At 41.9% G+C, this 22,581-nt stretch overlaps 1 protein-coding gene across 4 annotated transcripts in view; it reads right to left on the bottom strand.

The window, feature by feature from the left end:
- LOC140725692 (plastin-1-like) overlaps window positions 1-22,581 on the bottom strand; it is a 140,182-nt gene that overhangs the window by 97,757 nt on the left and 19,844 nt on the right. Inside the window, exon 1 of one of the 4 annotated variants that reach the window (XM_073041524.1) lies at window positions 18,332-18,350. The exons of the other annotated variants lie outside the window; for them this stretch is intronic. The gene's annotated coding sequence lies outside the window, so the exon portion shown is untranslated. Of the gene's footprint in view, window positions 1-18,331; window positions 18,351-22,581 lie in introns of those variants that run through there. 4 annotated transcript variants of the gene reach the window in all.

Below are 22,581 nucleotides of genomic sequence, written 5' to 3'. Positions count from 1 at the left end.
AACCCATAGTATTACATGAAAGATACTAGCGTGGATATAGTATTGGCTGATTGGCAGGAGGCAGAGTGGGAATAAAGGGAGCCTCTTCTGGCGAGCTGCTGGTGATGTCTTGTGTTCCACAGGAGTCTGTGTTGGGACTGATTATTTTTACATGGTTTGTTAATGATTTGAATGATGGAATTGATGGCTTTGTTACAAAGTTTGCAGATGATATGAAGAGGTGGAGGGGCAGGTAGATTTGAGGAAATAGAGACGCTACAGAAAGATTTAGACAGATTAGGAGAATGGGCAAAGTGGCAGATGGAATACAGTGTCTGATAGTGTATGGTCATGCACTTTGGTAGAAGAAATAAAAGGGCTGACTATTTTCTAAGTAGAGAGAAAACTGAGGTGCAAAGTGACTTGGGCAGGATTCCCCAGCAGTTAATTTGCAGGTAGAGTCTGGGGTGAAGGTGGCAAATGTAATGTCAACATTCATTTCAAGAGGGCTAGAATATAAAAGCAAGGCTGTAATGTTGAGACTTTATAAAGCACTGTGAGGCCTCACTTGGAGTATCATGAGCAGTTTCGGACACCTTATCTTAAAAAGGAATTGCTGAAACTAGAGAGGGTTGAAATAAGGTTGAATGGCTTGTCATATGAAGAGCATTTGATGGCTCTGGGGCTATATTCACTAGAATTCAGAAGAATGAGGGGTGACCTCATTGAAACCTATCAAATGGTGAAAGGTCTTAATAGAGTGGATGTGGAGAGGATGTTTCCTATTGAAGAGTCTAAGACCAGAGGACACAGCCTCAAAATAGAGGGGAATCCTTTTAGAATGGAGATGCAGAGGAATTCCTTTAGCCAAAGAATGGTGAAACTGGAATCTTTTGCCAACTGACCTCCACAGCTACCTGTCTTTATGTCTACTTAAGGCAGAGGTTGATAGATTCTTGATTGGTCAGGGTATGAATGGAGGTGGGGAGAAGGCAGGAGATTGGGGCTGAGAGGAAAGTTGGATCAGCAATGATGAAATGGCACAGCAGACTCAACGGGCCAAATGGCCTAATTCTGGCCTTATATTTTATGGTTCAGGAGCCTTAGGTTCTATATTCCCAGGTTCAGGAACAGTTATTACTCCTCAGCTATCAGTGGGGATAACTTCACTCACTGAACTGACTTCACAAGCTGTGAACTCATTTTCAAGTACTCTACAACTCATGTTTTTGATATTTTTAGCTTATTTATTATTTGTAGTATTATTTCTACAAATATTATAGTATTATTTCTCTTTGTACTTGCAGTTTATCTTTTGCACATTGGTTGTTTGTCTTTGTTGTGGCGGTTTTTTTCCATTGATTTTATTCTGTTTCTTTGTATTTACTGTAAATGTCCACATGAAAATGAATCACAGGATCATATATGGTGACATAAATGTACTTGAAATTTACTGTGAACTGTAGAAAACTTTATGACCAGAGTCACATACACAGTCTAGGTGACACCAATGCTGTTGATGACATCTCTCTTTGCCAGCATCAACAGCACCTGAACTTGCTTGTTCTCTGCCTTTTCTCAGATTTACCCTTTGTTCTCTTTACTCATCATTCTCTTCTGAAACTTCAAGTATGTTTACACTTTATTAAGTTTACCTGTAAACCTGTTTGTTTTTGCAAATATCAAATCAGCCAATCACTTGGCAGCAACTCAATGCATAAAAGCATGCAGGATTGGTCCAGAGGTTCAGTTGTTCTTCAAACCAAACATCAGAATAGGACTTTGACCATGGAGTGATTGTTGGTGCCAGACAGGGTGGCTCGAGCATCTCAGGAACTGCTGATTTCCATGCACAACAGTCTACTGAGTTTACAGAAAATGGCATGATAAACAAAAAGCATCCAGTGAGCAGTAGTTGAGTGGGTAAAAATGCCTTACAGGTGAGTGAAGTCAGAGGAAAATGGCCATACTGGCTCAAGCTGACAGAATGGAGACAGTAACTCACAACCATACGATACAACGGTGCTGTGCAGAAGAACATCTCTTAATGCACAACACATTGAACCTGGAAGTAGATGGGCTAAAGCAGCAGAAGACCATGAACACACACTCAGTGCCCATTTATTAGGTACAGGTGTCTAATAAGATGACCACTCTGTATTTCCTTCCTGCTCCATTCTGAACGGTCTTCTACCTGAAACAATTCTTGCTCTCTCTCCACAGATGTTTCTTGTCCCGCTGAGCACCTTCAGAGCACCTTCAGCATTTTACATGCGAGTTTCTGATCAATCTTCACTTCCATGAGACTGATGGAGGCTTCAGTATTGCCAATACCATAGAATGTTGCAGGAAACTATCTTTCATATGAGCAACAAAATTCTGGAGTAACATAGCAGGTTAGCTTCCAGCACCTGCAGACTCTTGTGTCTCTCTTGGTTGGGCACGATTATTTGCTAACACTTGTGTGGTACATGCGATCACTACCTGTCACTTATCAGCACCAGCCTAAAAATATTATCCATTTGTTACTGCACACAGGTATTGGCTTGTACACTATGTGAGGAGTTGTGAATTGATTACAGTCATCAGCAAACCATTCCTGTTACTGAGCTTACGGAGGAAAGTTAATTGGTAGAATAGTACAATGGAGAGGGCTCAAAAAGGAGGTTCACAAAAATGATTCCAGGATTGAAAGGCTTATCATATGAGAAGCGTTTGATGCCTCTGGGCCTGTACTCACTGGAATTTAGAAGAATGAGGAGCATCTTATTGAAACCTATCCAATGGTTAAAACACTATTGACAGTGGATGTGGAGAGGATGTGGGAAGTTCCACTGCAGCTTTGGTATTAAACCCAATTTATTATTACATTAAAAAGAGATCCCTTTGAGTTAGAAAATGACATTCTAATCTTGTCCAGTACACAAAGTTTTTCACTCCCCTCAGACAGCTGGTTATTAAAAGATGACAAACTCTTACTGAGATGGAATTCCATGTCAGTGAACCAGAACAGTAGAAACTGGGCTACAGTAGAATTGCTCAATTTTATCAGATTTATGAATATGCCATTAACCCATGTAACCCGTAAGTAAACAAGCACTGATAAAGAGGAATAAATTCTATTTATTTTAGGACTTGTATCAGTGGTAACAAACCCAATTCTGATTTATCCATATTTGCAAGGCAAGGATTCTTTTTGTATTGAAAGATTCTTGACCTGATCGTAGCAAGCTTTCATAAAGCAGGTCTCTGGTAATCAAACTCCAATGTAAACTCCATTCTTTATTCAGTTGCTATATTTCTACACTATTCTTGGTTGGTGTGACTGTAACAAAACCCAATTTCCCTCAGGATCAATAAAATATGTCTGTCTGTCTTTTAAAAAGTCTTTCCTTCTGCTACATAACCAGGCACTGACCCAAAGTTCTTTTCTTTATCCTTCTGTGAATAATATCAGTAGTGATAATTTCTGATCATAAATTGCAGACATTTATTGTGTATGGCAAGCAGCTTTAAAAAGTCATGATAAATAATTCCTTTCAGATTGTACTAAGTAATACTACATAGCCAAGTGTACATTGCTTTTAAATACAAAATCTTTCGTAAAGGTTTTCTTCATACAGTAGGCTGAAGTTTACATATGGAACCATATAGATGAAGCAAAACAAATCAGCACAATCATGCCAAGATTTTACTGTAATCCCTTTCAACCTCTTCTCAACTTTCTTCATTTAACACTTCCAGCACAACCCTCAATTCCTTCACACTAACTTGTTCACTTTTCCATTCCCCAAATTCACCTATACTAATCATTTTAAATGACTCCCTATTGCAGTAGGCTCGACACCATTTCTACACTCTGGGTTAAATTTCCTTTCAATTCCTTCTAATTTCTTGGTGACAATCCTGTATCAATGATTGTCGTCCTCACTGGACTTTCCCAATCCACTTTATTCTTCCTGTCTTTCAACATCCACTTGCTTTTATAGACAAGTCATTCTCTTCCCATGGATGCAATTGCCAGTTCTAATTAACATTATTGTTAAATATTTTCATACAACCTTATCAACTTCATTATTTGTTTCAAACCAATGAACCAAGACACACATTTACAGATTTCAGTACCAGCTTTTCCATTTTTTCCACTCTGACCATCATGATAAAAACTAGTGATTGTTTACTTTTTAAATCTTCATTAACCTGTGTTGCTGCTTCAAGAGATTGGTTGCTCATACCCCCATTCTTAGACAATGAAGTAGCTATGCATCATTAGAGCAAACACGAGGAAATCTGCAGATGCTGGAAATTCAAACAACAACACACACAAAATGCTGGTGGAACACAGCAGGCCAGGCAGCATCTATAGGGAGAAGCGCTGTCGACATCTCGGCCCGAAACATCGACAGCGCTTCTCCCTGTAGATGCTGCCTGGCCTGCTGTGTTCCACCAGCATTTTGTGTGTGTTGCTATGCATCATTCGTCTCTTTTCAATAAGCATAGCAGAGTCAGCTGCAAAAAGACGACGAGAATGAGCCAAGAAAGAACATGAAGAATGAAGGGAGATCTCATTGCAGCCTATCAAATATTAGAAGGCCTAGATGGAGTTGAGAAGATGTTTCCTATAGTGGGGGTATTATAGGACCAGAGAGCACAGCCTCAGAATACAAGAACATCCCTTTAGAACAGAGGTGGAATTTCTTTACCCAGCATTCGTGATTTGGTAGAATTCATTGCCACAGAAGGCTGTCGAGGCAAAATCTTTGATATATTAAAAGCGGAGGTTGATGGGTTCTTGATTAGTAAGGGTGTCAAAGGTCATGAAAAGGCAGAAGAATTGGGGTTGAGAGCGATAATAATAAAAATAGAATCAGCCATAATTGAATGGCAGAGCAGACGCAATGAGCTAAACAGCCCAATTCTGCTTCACATGTCTTATGAACATTAGTATCACTGACTCAGCTGTACTAAAGTCACCATTAGCCAAAAACTCAACAGAAGTTCAAAGTGTGTGATGGGTATCCTATAGTGAGTGACTTACCTTTTAATTGTGAGACTTTTGAAAGTTCAAAGTTCATTTATTATCAAAGTATGTAAACTATATACAACCTTAAGCTTCATCTCCTTACAGGCAGCCACAAAACCACTTGTGCAGAAAAAAAAATCCTGCAAACAATAAAAGCAAGCAAATGACATTCAGAACTGAATTTCACGTAAGTCCACAGCCATGAAACCAGTCATCACTGTAACCAATCTGGAGTCCATTAGATGCCGGCCACAGTCTTGGTTCTGCACAGAGATAAGTAAATCTCACAGAGCAGTGAGCTGAACACTGGCCCATCCCTCGCCTCTGGCTCTGAAACACTGCCCTTTTCAATCTGACCCGGCACTTAAAATCAGCAAACCTAGCTCCGTGCTCTCAGAACTGGGTCCCACCACCTTGATTCTGCATGGCGATGCATCTAATCACCTCCAAGTTCACTCCAATAATGGCCAAACAGTCGCTCATTCCCTGCTCTCGGGCCCAGGCCTCATCACTTCGATTTGACCCATATCCACCTCGTCACAACCATCCTGCACCTTCGAAACTTCAGTTCACATTGCAAAAGTCCCACTTCCCTCTGGGAGAAGGTTCAGGAACATGAAGATTCATATGGCCAGATTTGGGAACAGCTTCTTTCCAACTGTGATAAGACTGCTGAACAGATCCTGACCCGGATCTGGGCTGTACCGTCCAAATATCCAGACCTGACTTGCACTACCTTACTTTCCCTTTTCTATTTTCAAATTATGATTTATAATTTAAATTTTTATTATATTTACTTTGATTCGTACTTCAGGGAGCACGGAGGGCAGAAACAATTATCACTGTGATGAGTGTACGCTCTAGTATCAATTGTTTGGTGACAATAAAGTCTCAGGTCATACAGGCGCTTCAAAGACACAACTCTGAAAGGGAAATTACAGGCTATTGATTGCAGTGATTGTATCTGAGAAACAGTGTGATTAATACAGTAATTGATAGTTTTGCTTGCTACCAGCAAGTTGTTGCTGTGCTTCACCAGCATCATCTTAAACTGGAAAGCACCATCTTAAACTAGAAGGCTATGATCTATCAAGACACAAGTCAAAGTTCAAAAGTTCAAAGTAAATGTATTATCAAAGTATGTATGTATATGTCACCATATTCTATCTTGAGATTAATTTTTTGCAGGTATTACTGGAAAATAAAGAAATACAATAAAACCCCATGCATAAAGAAAGACTGACAAACAACCCATGTGAAAAAGACAAACTGCAATTTTTTTTTTAAAATACTGAGAACAAAAGTTGTAAGGAATCCTTCAAAAGTGAGTCTATGGGTTCAGAGTTCTGGTGAGTGAAATTATCACACAAGTTCAGGAGCCTGATGGTTGTATGTTATAACTGTTCCTGGCCCGGTGGTGTGGGACCCAAGGATTCTGTACCCAGTGGTAGTAGTGAGGAGTATGACCTTGAGGGCAGGGAAGGCTTTGCCTATAATGGACTAGGTTGTATTGTCCACTTTCTGTTGCTTTCTTTCCTGGACATTAGTATTTCCATACCAGGCCACGACGCAACTACTTGGGATACTCTCCACTGTGTATCTCTAGAAGTTTGTCAACGATGTGAACATGCTGGAATATTCCCCATTTGACTGGACTAATGCAGTGCTAACTCAAGAAGCCGCACCTCATCCAGGACGAAGAAGCCTGTTCAATTAACACTGCATCCAACCCACCTAATATAACTTCATTGTGCATTGCACTTTACTGCTGTCGCAAAACAAATTTCATGACATAAGCTGGAATCTGTTGGACAAGGGAAAAGATGTTGGATTGTATAGGGGAGAGAGAGTTCAAAAAGACGCAAGCGAGGACAGCGTAGACATTCTGCATGCCACTGTTCCTAAGGAGATGTTAGATTGTGCATAATTAGGCACTTAGCAAGGGACAATGAGAAGTTGTTGGGTTTAAGTGGAGCTGCCAATGTGGAAGTGGCCCAGTGTTCAAATGAGAAATTCAGGCTTTGGCTCAAAGACTTGGGAGAGAAGTAACTTAATCTTTCTTTTTGCACAATTAGAGCACTGTGGATGCTAGGCAGGTTAGTGGAATGTCCGCTTTGCAGGATCGGGGAAGGCAGGGAGACTTCTAGTATGCATGCAGCTCTAGCTTCTATCAGACCATGTCAATGAATTGGAACTGGAAATGGATGGACTCGGGGGGGGGGGGGGGTAGGTTAATAGACAGGACAAGGAGGTAGTTACACCAAATGTGCAGAGGTCAAGTTACAGGGTGACTGTCGGGAGGGGAAGTAGTGATTGGCAGCCAGTGGAGAGGATCCCTGTAGCCATTGCACTCAATAGGTATACTGCTTTGGATATTGCTGAGGGGGTGGGTGGAAATGACCTCACAGAGGAAAGCCAGAGTGGTTAGGGTTATAGCACTATCTGGCTAGGTGGCTCAGAGAGAAAAGGGGGAGAAGGGGTGAGATGTCGTGATAGGTGATTCATTTGTTAGGAAAAGAAAAGAGGTTCTGTGGATGAGAATGTGATTCCCAGATGCTATGTTGCTCCCCAGTCCACAACATTCTTAAGTGGGAGGGTAAACAGCCAGAGGCTGTGCTTCACATCGGTACCAAAGACATGGGTAGGAAGGGTGACTGGCTCCCATAAAGTGAGTTCAAGGAGTTAGGTACTAAGTTAAAAAGGACAGGACCTCCTCGGTTGAGATCTCAGGATTGCTACCCATGCCATGTGCTAGTGAGGCCAGAAATAAGGTACACAGTTTAACATGAGGCTAAGAAGATGGTGCAGGAGGGAGGGCTTCAGATTTTTGAAGGATTGGACTCTTTTACAGTGAAGGTGGAACCTGTACAGAAGAGATGCTTGGCTCCCGAACTGGAGGGGGATTAATGTCCCTGGGGGAAGGTTTTGCTCATGTTGCATGGGGGGGGGGGGGGGAAAGGAGAGGAAAGAGAGAAGAGGAGGGTTTAAAGTAAAGTTGCAGGAGATGGGAATCAGATAACCAGAGCAGATGGGAGTGGTTGTGGGGAAAGTTGCTGTTAAGCTGAGATACAAAGTCGAGAATTGTTAGAGCCAACATGGCGAGATTAATGTTCCCAGTTGTGTATGCAAGGAGTATTGAAGGAAAGTCAGATAAGCTTAGGGCATGGGTCAACATGTGGAGTTATGAATTTGTAGCCATTAGTGAGATTTGGTTACAGAAGGGGTAGGACTGTCAATCAATGTTCCAGGGTACTGTTGTTTTAAATGTGATAGAGCAGGAGGGATTGGGTGGGGGGGGGGGGGTGAAGAGGGATTACGTCACTAGTCAGGGAAAATGTCATGGCAGTGCTTAGACAGGACAGACTAGAAATGTAGTTTACTGAGCTATATGGATGGAGCTGTGGAATAAGAAAGGAATGACCACATTAATGGAATTATATCATAGACTACCCAACAGTTTGTGGGATTTAGAGAACCAAATGTATGGAAAGATTGTAGACTAATGTGAGAAATACAAGGTTGAAATAGGTGATTTTAAACTTTCCACATATTGAAACCTCTTTTTCTCTTATTAGGAGAGAGCCTATGGTATGTTACCTGATTGGCAAATAGTCTTTGGGGAACTGCAAGTCTGTGTCTTTATTGATGCTTTGCTGCACACTTGAGTGCTTGGTGGGAGGTGCTAATGCTTTTTTGCTGCTTATGCATGGGGGGGGGGGGGAGAGAGCTGGGGAGCTTTTAGGTTCTAACATTTAACTGTCATTCATTCTTTGGGGCACTCCTCTGTTTTCGTGGATGTTTGCAAAGAAAAAGAATTTCAGGATGTATATTGTACACATTTCTCTGACATTAAATGTGCCTATTGAAACCTATTGACTGGGATTCCCATACTGTAAAAGGTCTAGTGGGAAAGGGTTTGTCAAATGTGTTCAGGAAAGAGTCCCAATGAGAGAGAGTGTGAAACAAGATCTCTTATTAGGGAATAAGATACAGTTGGTGACAGAAGTTTGTGTAGGAGAACACTGCATCTAGTGATCACAATGTCATTATTTTCAAGGTAATTATGGAGAAAGACAGGTCAAATCATCAGGCTGAAATTCTAAATTGGAGAAAGGCTGACTTTGATAGTATCAGAAAGGATCTGGCAAGTGTAGATGGTTTTCTGGCAAAGGTGTACTTGGTAAGTGGGAGGCCTTCAAAAGTGAAATTGAGAGCGTACAAAGTTTGTATGTTCCTGTCAGAATAAAAGGCAAGGATAACAGGTTTAGGGAAGCTTGTTTTGAGGGATATTGAGGTGCTAGAGAAAGGAGGTGGTGCATAGCAAATATAGGCAGGAAAAAGCAAATGAGGTACCTGAAGAGCATAAGAAATGCTCTTCAGAAGGACATCATGGTGACTAAAAGATACAAATTTGCTTTTAACAGACCGGATGAAGGAGAATCCCAAGGGCTGTAATCTCAAGAGCAAAAGGATAGCAAGGGATGAAATGTGTCTTCTGGAAGATCAGTGTGGTCATCAATGCATGGAACCAAAAGAGATGGGGAGATCTTCAATTAATTTTTTTGGATTGGTATTAACTCGTAAGATGGACACAGAGTCTATAGAAGTGAGGCAAAGCAGCAGAGAGGCCAAGGACCATGTACAGATTACAGAGGAGGTATTTGCTATCTTGAGGGAAATTAGGGTGGATAATTCCCCAGGGCCTGACAGGTGTTCCCTTGGACCCTGTAGGAGAGGAGAGCGGAAATTGCAGGGGTCCTTGCAGAGATATTTAAAACAATGAGGTGCTGAGTAATTGGATGATAGCTAATGTTCTTTTGTTTAAGAAAGGCTCCAAGAATAGGCAGATAAGCCTGAAATCCATAGTGGACAAGTTATTGGAAGGTATTCTAGTGGACCGGATATACAAGTATTTAGATAGGCACAGACTGATTTGGGATAGTGAACATGGCTTTGTGCATGGTAGGTCATGTCTAATCAATCTTAAATGGTTTTTTGAGGAAGCTACCAGGAAAGCTGATGAAAGGCAAGGTGTATACATGGACTTTGGCAAGGCCTATGACAAGGTTCTGCATGGTAAGTTGGTCAAGAAAGTTCAGTCACTTGGCATTCAAGATGAGGTAGTAAATTTGATTGGACATTGGCTTTGCTGGTGAAGCCATAAAGTGGTAGTAGATAATTGCCTCTCTGACTGGAGGCCAGTGATGAGTGGTGTACCACAGGGATCAGTGCTGGGTCCATTGCTTTTGTCATCTGTATCAATAATCTGGATGATAGTGTGGTAAACTTGTTACGCCTGTGCCCCAACTCTGAGGGGCCGAAGGGTACAAAGTAGCCCCCTCCTTTTTGAGAATCGCAAGATCGCTATTAATTCAGTTCAGGAGACCCAGGAAATGAGAGAAAGACACGCAGAATCCACAAGGGGTTTGTAATGTCCTGGCCCCTCAGCGATACAAAGCCACGGGAAACGGCCATTGTCTCTTGGAGACGGAATTGTGTATTGAGCACTGTGCTATTCATCGAAGCCCTCAAGGAATGAGCAACGTGGACTGGTTGGGGGATGGCATCCTCCCAACCTGATTGACATCTGAGACCCTGTGAGTAAGGATAAAAGAAGGTCTGGGGAACAACCCCTTTAGACGCACCAGGAGAAACGCTAGAAATCCCGTGACAGCGTTTAATAGCGACAGCCAGTGGAAGGCCCACGTGTGTCCTTTCCCGTTGCCCAGGATTGAGGCCTTACCACGGAAGACGGCTTAGCTAAAGAAGAGATCACCACCGACGATATTTCGAAGGATCGACATCATAAAAAGGAAAACAGGCAAGTTCTAAAAAAAATCGTCTCTCTCTCCAACCAAAAGCTGCAGCCTGAATGAACTGAAATGACTTTTATATTTCCATCGGACAATACATTATCCCCTAGACAACGATAGAACTATTTCTTATTGATTATTATTATACCCGCGCTTTTAGATTTAGTATTGACGACGTACATTATCTGTATGTTTGCATTGATATTATTTTTGTGTATTTTTATCAATAAATTCTGTTAAAAATAGTACCATCAGACTTCAACTGACCTCTCTATCTTTGCTGGTAAGTGACCCAGTTACGGGGTACGTAACAAACTGAATCAGCAAATTTGCAGATGACACCAAGATTGGGTGTGTAGTTGTTGGAGAGAGAAACTATCAAAGCTTGCAGTGGGTTCTGGACTAGCTGGAAAAATGGCAGCTGAAATTAACGCAGTCAATTATCACCTGTTTACAAACAAGAGAAAATCTGCAGATACAGGACCTGCCAAAGGGCTTCGGCCTGAAACATTGACTGTACTCTTTTCTTAGATGCTGCCTGTCCTGCTGAGTTTCTGCAGCATTTTGAGTATGTTGCTCTTTGGGAGGACAAACCAGGTTAGGACTTACATGGTGAATGGTAGGGCACTGAGGAGAGTGGTAGAACAGAGGGGACTGGGGATTTCATTTCATAATTTCTCTAAAGTGGCATCACAGGTAGATAGGGTCGTAAAAGATTTTGCCACATTGGCCTTCATAAATCAAAGTATTGAATACAGGAGATGGGATGTTATGTTAAAGATGTTTATGACATTGATGAGACCTAATTTGGAGTATTGTTTGCTGTTATGGTCACTTACTATACCAACAGGAAAGATGTAAATAAGATTGAAAGCGTGAAGAGAAAATTTACAAGGATGTTACTGGGACTTGAAGACCTGAGTTACAGCGAGAGATTAAATAGGTTAGGTCTTTATTCCCTAGAGCATAGAGAATGAGGGGAGATTTGACAGAGATACACAAAATTCTGATGGGTATAGACAAGGTGAGTGTAAGTGGGGGTTTTTTCCAGCAAGATTGGGCGAGACTAGAACTAGAGGTCATGGGTTAAGAATGAAAGGTGACATTTTTAAGGGGGAGAGATCATCTTCACTCAGAGAGTAGTGAGGGCGTGGAACAAATGCCAGTGCAAATGGTGGATACAGGTCAAATTTCACCATTTGAGAGATTTGGCTAGGTACATGGATGGGAGAGGTATGCAGGGCTCTGGCCCAGTGCAGTGAATGGGACTAGACAGAATAATAGTTTAGCATGGGCTAGATGGATTGAATAGCCTATTTCTGTGCTGTAGTGTTCTATGACTCAAAACTAACTACGGTTTCCATCCAAGTCAAACACTAACTTGGAAATGTATTACTAATCCTTCATTGACACTGGGTCGATATATTGAAATACCCACCCCAATAGCACGGATAGATTACTACATCAGAAGAAGAACTGTAGTTCAAGGTGACAGCTCACTACCACCTTCTCAAGACAATACATATTGGCCAGGTTAGTGATCTGGAAAATGAATAAATATAGATGTCAAAGGATCTTCAGAGGAACGGATTTGTCAGAGGTTAGGCAAGAGAATTTCAAAGTTTGGGGCCCAGACAGCACTTGATCAGTTAGGAGTTGCAGTGGGTCAGAATGCGCAAGAGGAGGAATATGGTCTTCATACATTAGGTGAAACCTCATGTTTTCATTTTCGTCCGCACCACAATGATTTCAGGGACAAAGCTTTTCCTTTAACTTCACTTCCATGCCTCTTTAACTTCACTTCCATGCCTCTTTCTTTGCCAAGTACTCATACCCTCTTCTTCCCTCATGGATGATTCTTTCTTGCATTTGCAACACTTCCTTTCCTCTTGACTACCCCACTTGACTACCTTTTCCATTTTCACTTGCAGTTGCCATGGCAACATCCTCCTCCTGAGTACTAGCTCCACTCCTGCCACCCACTTCCTCTTCACCCTACCCAAAAAGCAGCACTCCACTCTCACTTCATACCGATCCCAACTTAGTCAAAGCTTAGCCAAACCCAAAGCTGTGCTCAAGCAGACTGACCTCTGACTTGCAGAGGCGAGACAGCTACTTTATTTTCTCCCCTCCCCAATCGGTAACCTTAAACACAAGGATATTAAGTGCAGAAGCTACAAAGTCCGAGATTTCTTCCCACCACACCCCCCCCCCCCCCATAAGTAGGTTCAGGCTGGGTAATGGAAACACTGTTGCTACAGCAGGAGAAAACACACCGCTGGATGATTCTGACAGTGCTCGAGAAATTCGCAGGAAGCAGGAATGGATTTACTTCAACAAATCCAAAGCAACCAGTCATGCAATTTTCTCTTGATTTGCTTCTTACAGTGTGGATACACAACATGAAAATGTACTTGTGGGCAGAGAACTCTCCAAAAACCACATAACCTGGGGGAGCAGCTGATAAAGTCTTTGCCCGCATAATGAAGGAAAAGGCCAGTTATTGTACTAATCTTACACAATGTACTACTAACACCATTCTTATAATCAAGCTGTCTTCAGTTTTATTTGTCACATCACACCAACATTTTTTTTGTATTTTAAAAAATGGGAGAGAAAAACAACAGGCCAGGTCTGGAAGTGTAAAAGTAATGAGGTCTAAAAATAACTATTAGAAAATGGTACATAGAAATCTACAGCACATTACAGGCCCTTCGGCCCACAATGTTGTGCCGACCATGTAACCTACTCTAGAAATTGCCTAGAATTACTCTGTATTTTTCTCAGCTCCATGTACCTATCTAAGAATCTCTTAAAAGACCTTATTGCATCTGCCTCTACCACTGTCTCTGGCAGTGCATTCCACACACCCATCTCTCGCTGTGTGAAAAACTTATCCCAGCCATCCCCTCTGTACCTACTACCAAGCACCTTAAAACTATGCCCCCTCGTGTTATCCATCTCAGCCATGGGAAAAAGCCTCTGGGTATCCATGCCTCTCATCTTCTTATACACCTCCATCAGGTCACCTCTCATCCTCCGTCACTCCAAGGAGAAAAGGCCAAGTTCACTCAACCTATTCTCATAAGGCCTGCTCCCCAATCCAGACAACATCCTTGTAAATCTCCTCTGCACTCACTCTATTGTTTCCACATCCTTCCTGTAGTGAGGTGACCAGAACTGAACACAGTACTCCAAGTGAGGTCTGACCAAGGTCTTATACAGCTGTAACATTACCTCTCAGCTCTTGAACTCAATCCCATGGTTGATGAATGCCAACACACCATACACCTTCTTGACAATAATGTCAACCTGTGAAGCAACTTTGAGTGTCCTACGGATGGGAACCCCAAGATCTCTCTAATCATCAACACTGCCAAGAATTTTATCATTACTATATTCTGCCTTCAAATTTGAACTACCAAAATGAACCATTTCACATTTATCTGGGTTGAACTCCATCTGCCACTTCTCAGCCCAGTTCTGCATCCTATCAATGTCCCACTGTAACCTCTGACAGCCCTCCACACTATCCACAACACCCCCAACCTTTTTGTCATCAGCAGCCTTACTAACCAGGTCATTTATAAAAATAACAAAAAGGAGGGGTCCCAGAACAGATCCCTGCAGAACACCACTGGCCACCAACCTCCATGCAGAATATGAAGCATAGTTGGTTCAGAAGTTGGACTTGAGTGAGGATATAATGTACTACATACTGGTGACTATACAACACACTTTATATTCAGTTATATTAAAGTAAATTCAAATCAGTTTTGGACAGGATGGATAACATAGGGTGAACGAGCTAGGTCTTTCTCTTTGAAATGGAGGTTGAGAAGCAACTTGAGATGCATAGAAAGAGAAACACAAGCACGTTTCATCCAGGGTGACAATGGCTAATACCAGAGGACATCTGTCTAAGATCAATGGAAGCTTAAATGAGATGTCAGATGCAGTTTTTTTTAATGACAGAGAATGGTGGATACCTGAAATGCATTTCCTGGGTTAGTGTGGTAGAGGCTGATACAAAAGGGATATTTAATAGTCTCTTAGATTGCGGTGCAGATGTAAGAAAAATGGAGGGGTTTTGGGGTGTGTAGGAGGGAAAGATTAGACTGAGGTTATGTATGTCAGCACAGCGTAGTGACTAAGGGCCTGCAGTATGCTGTACTGTTTTATGTTTCTAACAGATGACCAATTTTCTGTACTTCCCTTATCCAAATTGTATTACCCTGAAGATACAAAGTTTGTAATAATCAGATAGGAAACTACTTAAGTAGAAGCAAGTGCAGATTCCCCACCCCCCTCCAAAATAAGCTCAAAGTTTTAATGGGAATACAGTAATGTGCCAAGTGACTTTAGAAGATACTGTATGAGGAGAACAAAGAGAATTGCATGTTTGGAATCAAACAATCGAGACTGAAATAGGAGCAAACTAGAGCAGTTAGCTAGAATTTTAGCTATTAATCTACTGGACAGCAACCAAGAAGTAATCCAGCAATGAGAGTTCAGAGGGCACCAGGGTAGTTATATTTAAATTCAATTAGTAATCTGCAATTCACTCCTCCCATCTGGCTCCACTGCCTCTATTTTTTTTTTTGTCTGTCTCTGTTTCCCAATTCCACATCTCCCCTCTCCCCTAGCTGGCTTGATCAGCCCATCATCCTTACTTCTCAGTCCTCCAGTTACCTCTATCTCCTGGCAGACCACTCCCCCTCTTCTCTTTGTGCTGGCTACATCCACCCCACCCCCCCCCCCACCTTTAGACCTGATGCAGGTTTTGACCAGAAAAATTAACAATTCTTTTCCTGCTACAAACAGCACTCAACTCATTGAGCTCTTCCAGCAGATGGTTCATTGCTCCAGATTCTACCATCAGCAGCCTCTTGCATTCTCCAGATCAAACTGAAATTCTCCAGTACAACCACACCTAAATAGTAGTCTACAGTTAAATATCCAACATACAGCAGTATCTCCAAGATTTTCAGCAGTGGTGGAGCCCAGAGTATGAATTTTAAGGACAGGCTGAAGTTTTCACAGCTAGATATACAGAGTGGATAATGCACCTCGGATTCCTTTCAAGCTCTTCATCATCATATTACTAATTCTTCATCCGGTGAATACACAGAAAACTTTGTACAACATTCTGACTGCAGCATTGGTGACAAGTTGTATCTCTATCCAGACCATTCCATTACAGCTACAATACTAGCATCTGCCTGACAATGCAGAAAACTACCCAGGTACAGGGTTTTAAAAGTCTTAGGTACACGTATCTAGCTAGGCTGCCTAAGACTTTTGCACATTTCTGTATTTGTCAAAGTGGAGCGGAGAGCAAGCTTGAAAATTTGGCAGGAGCAAAGGGTATTGGGAATGGTGATGGTAGAGTGCTGCAGAAGGGGTGTGGGTCGGGTGGCAGAGGAGTACCAGGGATGGGGGTCACACCCCGCCCCGAGACACCAGGCAAGTTCACTTGATTCCAAACAATCGGTTTATTGATCATTACAGAATGTCCCTCTGGTGTTTCCTACTCCCTTCCCTCTCCCTCCCCCTTTTCCAAACCATGATTCCCTTCTCCCTACCCCCTCTCAGTCCACAAAAGAGACCCATATCAGCATCAATTTATCACTGGCATATGTCATGAAGTTTGTTTTTCTTTGAGGCAACACTACAGTGCAATACATATAATTACTACAGTGCTGTGAAAAAGTCTTTGGCACCCTAGATATTTTTATTTATAGATCTAAGACTTTTGCACTGTGCTGTATGCCTTGTCCCCAAGCAAAAGAAATCTAATCTCAAAGTAGCTGAATCTTGATGTAGGGTCTCAACCCAAAAAGTCAATCACTCCACTGCCTTCACAGACGGTGCCCAACCTATCAAGTACATCTAACAGCATGTTTCTTTGCTGAAGCATTAATTCTGTTTCTCTTCCTAGAGATGCAGTCTGGCGCAAGTATTTCCAGCAGCTCTATGTTTTTTGATTTTCATAAATCCAATCCAACAGTCTCATTCAGTCTGCCCCCAAAAAAGGTGATGGATGGTGCCACTGACAATGCTATCAAATTGCATTTACCACCAATAACCTCCTCGCCAATGCCCAGTTTAGGTTTGGCTCTGCTCCAAAATTCATTGTAACTGTGCCTGGATGGACATAAACCAAAGAGACAGGTTGACTGCCTTTGATATCAAGGCAACATCTGACTAAATGTGGCAGGATCACTGGTAAAACTGAAGTTACTGCCATTAAAGGGAGAACATTCCCAAAGCAAGAGGTTACCTCGTATGAGTGGACAGTGGCTGCATTTGAAGGTACAGTATGCCATTACAGTTCAGGACAAGAATTTTTCAGGTCAGTGTTCTAGGATCAGCTGCTTCAATGACTTTCCACTACTGGAGATACTTGTGGTTGATTGCATAGTGTTTCATTCTATTCAAAATTTGTCAGGAAATGAACTAACCTTGTCTGCATGTGGCACGATCCAGACAACACTCAGACATTGAATTAAGTGATTCACTAGTTCAGTTGAGTTGTTCTCTGATCTTAGCAACTTACTTGCAAACATTTCATCACTATGCGAGGAGACATAGTCAGTGCACTGTTGAATATATCCTCAGAATGCTTGGCCTTTTATATACTTTCATTATTTCAGAAACTCGTTTGTGATGTGGGGAGGAAATCTCATCGCTGATTGGTTGTGTGGTGAACTTCATGTACTGTGGTCAGGAATTTTGCCTGCCCTGGCTCAAAATTAATTTGAGGTCTATGTGTTGGTTTACAGAAGCCAACAGAAGGGTGGTACTTTGTAGACCAAAAGAACAAACCAAGCTATTAGACAAGACCAATGTGGTCGACAAAACCCAATGCAGACACTGCAGCAGATATTATGTCAGCCAAACTGGGAGAAAACTATCCCCGAGGATCCATGAACATCAACTGTCTATAAAGCAGCATGATCACTCTCCCTAGTCTTTAACCATAAAGATCCAATTCGACTGGGCAGCAGTGGAAGTCATGGTGCAAGCGAACAGGTGGCATGCAAGAGAATTCCTAGAAGTGTGGTTTTCTGTGAAAAGTTCTGTAGACAAACATGACAACCTTGATCCTCTTTATAAGCAAATGCAGGAAAATTCCAGACCACAATGCATGAAGTTCACCACACAACCAATCAGTAACAAGAATGTATCCCCACATCACAACTGAGTTTCCAAAAAGACATCTAATCTGCTGATTGAAAAATATACAAAGGCCAAGCTTTTGAAGGACACACTTCAATCAACAGTGCACTACCAATGTGTCCTCTCATGGTGATGAAACGTTTGATCAGAGGACAACCATCAACCACTCGAGCTACACACCTTTCGAATTATATCCAACAAGTCATATTTGCAACGCAGAAGTGCCAAGCAATGATCATCTGTAACAAGAGGGAGGCAAATCAAACACCTGACATTCAGTTGCTCTTTCACTGCCAAGACTACTATCAATAACATTTAAGGGGTCACCACTAACCAGGACTAAAGCAGCACAGAAGTGGCAGGCTATCCTTTGTGAGTGACTCGCCTCCTGATGCTCTTAAGCCTCATCATCATCTACAAAACAAGTCATAATTTTATATAATACTGTCCTCATGCCTAGATAAGCTTTGACAAAATTCGAGCTTGCCATTATGCAGACAAAACAGTCTGCTTGACTTGCATCCCAAACACAGATCAAAATTTTTTTCTTCCTTAATCATTCATGTACAGTGACGACAATGTGCATTGCTCACAAAAAAAGTGTCTGAACTCCTCCTTCAGCATTGACCAAATCCACAACCCTCAACAAGGACTAGGGCAGCAGGTACACAAGATCATCACCCACAGCTTTCCTTCTAACTATCAAGCATCTAAAAGAACATTATCTTGACAAAAGGCTTACTACCATCTTGCCAAGGACAGCAAGAAAAAGATAGATAGAATATTGGCTTCTTCAGCAAAGCCAAAACCTGAAAAATGCACAAATGAAAAAAAAAACACATGGTGCAGGCATTGATTTCTTCAAATATAAGCTGCAAGCTGCTTTCTTGTTTTCACTTTCAACACAAACATATTGCTTGTTATCTCAATTTCATATTTCAGCACAGCATATACCGGTAATTTGTAGATGTTTATTTGCATAATTGCACTCTTCAGTAATAGCCTAATAAAACTAAATTCCTGTATTGCAGGCAGTTTTGCTATTTTATTGCACTCATTTCATTGCAGAAAGATGATGAATAAAATTTGTATGGCTTTCATAATCTACTGTGGACTTGAGGCTCAAGCACAAGTCCAAGTATTTTCCTATATTCATTTTTGTCCTCATCAGCATTCCTGTGAGTATAACACAAGTCTTTGAAGGGACCAATAACTTTTGATAGGTCCTACCACATTCCTACTGAGTTTTACTGGTTCAACCACTTAAAGTCTTAGTCCGTCAATCATGAGTGAATATGGGTGGAGTACCTTCTTTGAACTTCATTTACTTATACAACACAAAATAGGCCCTACTGGCCCGACAAGCTACACCGCCTAGTAACCCACCTATTTAACGCCAGCCTAGCACAGGACAATTTACAATAACCAGTTAACTTACAAACCGGTACGTCTGTGGACTGTGGGAGGAAACCGGAACACTCAGAGGAAACACACGCAGATCACGGGACGAACTCCAGAACTGTAATGGCATCATGCTAACCACTCTGTTACTGTGGCAGTTACTGCCTACAGGAGTTCATTTTCATTTTACATACACCTCCTACTGGCACTCAAGCCACAACTTTAAACAACAGGTCCAAACAGACACAGTTTTAGTACAAAACAATGTGAAGCAAAGTTGAATTACCTCCAATTCTGTATTTCTCACCACAATGCTGAACCTCATTTCCTACGAAATTACCAAAATAATCTGGGAGGTCCAATTGGAAAATACTCATACGTTGCCTCCACTCCACAGAACCAAGATCATCACAGCATTAATAGATCAGCAGCCATACACAGATAATGTTTATGGCTGAACACATACTGGGTCCAAGCTCCATGTGATCATTAGCCCATTATTGAAACATACAAGGTGAGTTTCCACAACAATTGTAACAATAAGTAGGCCATTTGCCTGTACGAGCCTCCTACACAATCCACTAAAGATCATCACTGATCTACTTCAGACAGTCCTCTACTACCCTGGACCTGATGTACAGAACCACTCTCTCACAAATAAGTGGTCCAAGGATGGATCCTGGGGATACCCTGGGCCACTACCACATCCTCAATTTCAACTCCCTGCCCCCATTCCAACATCAAAGCTGGACAGTTAGTGAGACTCATCAGCATTTCAGCATGTCTGTGTTGCTTTTGACCATTTGAGAATTAAACTCTCAGGTCTGGCATAGAGTTCTTGATCTATTGGGCAACAGTGATCTCTACACTTTTATGGTGGCATTGGGTTCTTTGTTCAAAAAGCCCTAAACGCAAAAGACTTTAAGCCTTAGCCAAAATACTGCAGGCATCCACACTATAGAGAGGTTGCATTGTATCCACCTACTCAAAGGACAGGCCTACTTCCCTGTCCAGCTTCTGCAGTGAGATTTAGCTACCAATAACAAGAGAAAATCTGCAAATGCTGGAAATCCGAGCAACACGCAGAATGCTGAAGGAACTCAGCAGGCCAGGAAGCTTCTATGGAAAAAGTATTCTTTTCCATAGATGCTGCCTGGCCTGCTGAGTTCCTCCAGCATTTTGTGTGTGTTTAGCTACCAATACCCACTGCATCAATGGTGCAGGTCCCCCCAACCTACCAAGGAGGATATTACTTCCAGCTAACAAAGTAGTTTAAACAGTCATTTTAATTATACACTTTTAAATTTAGCCATGTAATTCTCAACACACATTTAACTCACAGTGCATTTCTAATTAATAAAAGATTTCCAAATTACAAAAGATTTACCAACTACAAATGAATTCCAAACACAGGTACAGTTCTTATGAGCTAGAAGAACATACCAACGAGTCGCAAGCGAATGAGTCATTCATTGCGGAAACCAAAGGTTGAAGGATGAATTCTAGTTTTTCTTTCTATGACTTGATCTTTGTTTTTCTCCTTGTTATTTCCAACAATCCCCAATGCTTGTGACATTTACACTGTTTTCTACTAGGTGACATCATCTGCGCATGATGCTTTCCGGATACCTTTGCTGGAACAAAGTAACTCGCAGAGATGGTTTTAAAGGCTTCTGGTAACAGAAGTCCCAAACATCCAAAATTAATGCTGTGAGGGCTGATCTAATGACTATACAAATATCCTAACTTGTTACAATGTACTTTGCAGCATAACTCCTTTGTGTTCTGTTTGGCTAAAGCAGACAAATCTCTTGATCACTTCACTTTGCAAAGCAGACCTCTTGGAAGGCAGTCGCCTGCTGTCAGCTAGCAGCCCACAATCTATTACACTTTGCAAAGCTGTGCATCCAACTTCAAACTGAATCCAATTTCAAACTGATTGTTGTTTGCTATATACATTAAGATCTGGAGACTGGTTCTTGCTCACTATAAGAAGCTGAGTAAAAAATATTCATTAAAATTTAACTTTATTATTGTGTATTTAATATTTCAAAATATTTGAGTAATATTGTAAATAATGAACAAGAGAGAATCTGCAGATGCTGGAAATCCAAGCAACACACACAAAATGCTGGAGGAACTCGGCAACCAGATAGCATCTATGGGGGAAAAGTACAGTCGATGTTTCGGGCTGAAAATCTTTGGCAAGACTGAAGACAGAGGGGGAGTAGAATTAATTGGTGGGGGAGGGGAGAGAGCAACACAAGGTGATAGGTAAAACCGGGAAGGTGAGGAATGAAGTAAATAGCTGGGAAGTTGATTGGTGAAGAGATACAGGGCTGGAGAAGGGCAAGTCTGATAGGTGGGGATACAAGGCCATGTGGGGGATGGAGCGTACATTCTCGATGAAACGGTGTCTCAACCTACGTTAGGTCTCACCAATATAAAGGAGGCCGCATCTGCCCCTACACCTCCCCTCCCCCCTACTACCATTCAGGGTCCTAAACAGTTCTTCCCGGTGAGGCGACAGTTCAGCTATGAGTCTTTTGGGATCATATAATGTATCCAGTGCTCCCAGAATGGCCTCCTGTATAATCGAAGAGACTCAATGTAGAAAGGGAGACCACTTCTCTGAGCACCTATGCTCCATCCACCAGAAGAAGCGGGATCTCCAGGTGGCCACCCATTTAAATTCCACTTCCCATTCCCACTCCGATAAGTCAATCCATGGCTTCCTCTACTGTCGCGATGAGGCCACACTCAGGTTGGAAGAATATTCCATCTGGGTGGCCTCCAATCTGATGGCATGAACAGATTTCTCAAACTTCCAGTAATGGCCCCCCACCATCTCCTTCACCACTCCACATCCCCTTTTCCCCTCTCTCACCTCATCTATTTGCCTGCCCATCACCTTCCTCTGGAGCTCCTCCCTCCCCTCCCTTTTCTTTCTTCCATGGCCTTCTACCCCACCAATCAGACTACCCCCCCCCCACCATGTTTGAAGAGAACTTCAATTTGTTCGTAAAATAATTTTACTGCTGAAATCTTCATTCATTAGATTTTCAAAACCCCAAGTCATGCATAAGAAGATCACTGTGAAAGAAGCTTGGGGGAAATCAAACTGATTAATGATCGTTTTTGTTAATCAATTGCTAACAAGGATCTAATCACAGCCTCCCCGGC

This window comes from Hemitrygon akajei, chromosome 3, assembly GCF_048418815.1.
Source record: "Hemitrygon akajei chromosome 3, sHemAka1.3, whole genome shotgun sequence".
In the NCBI taxonomy this organism is placed as follows: domain Eukaryota; kingdom Metazoa; phylum Chordata; class Chondrichthyes; order Myliobatiformes; family Dasyatidae; genus Hemitrygon; species Hemitrygon akajei.
This window is presented reverse-complemented; position numbering and strand designations above follow the sequence as displayed.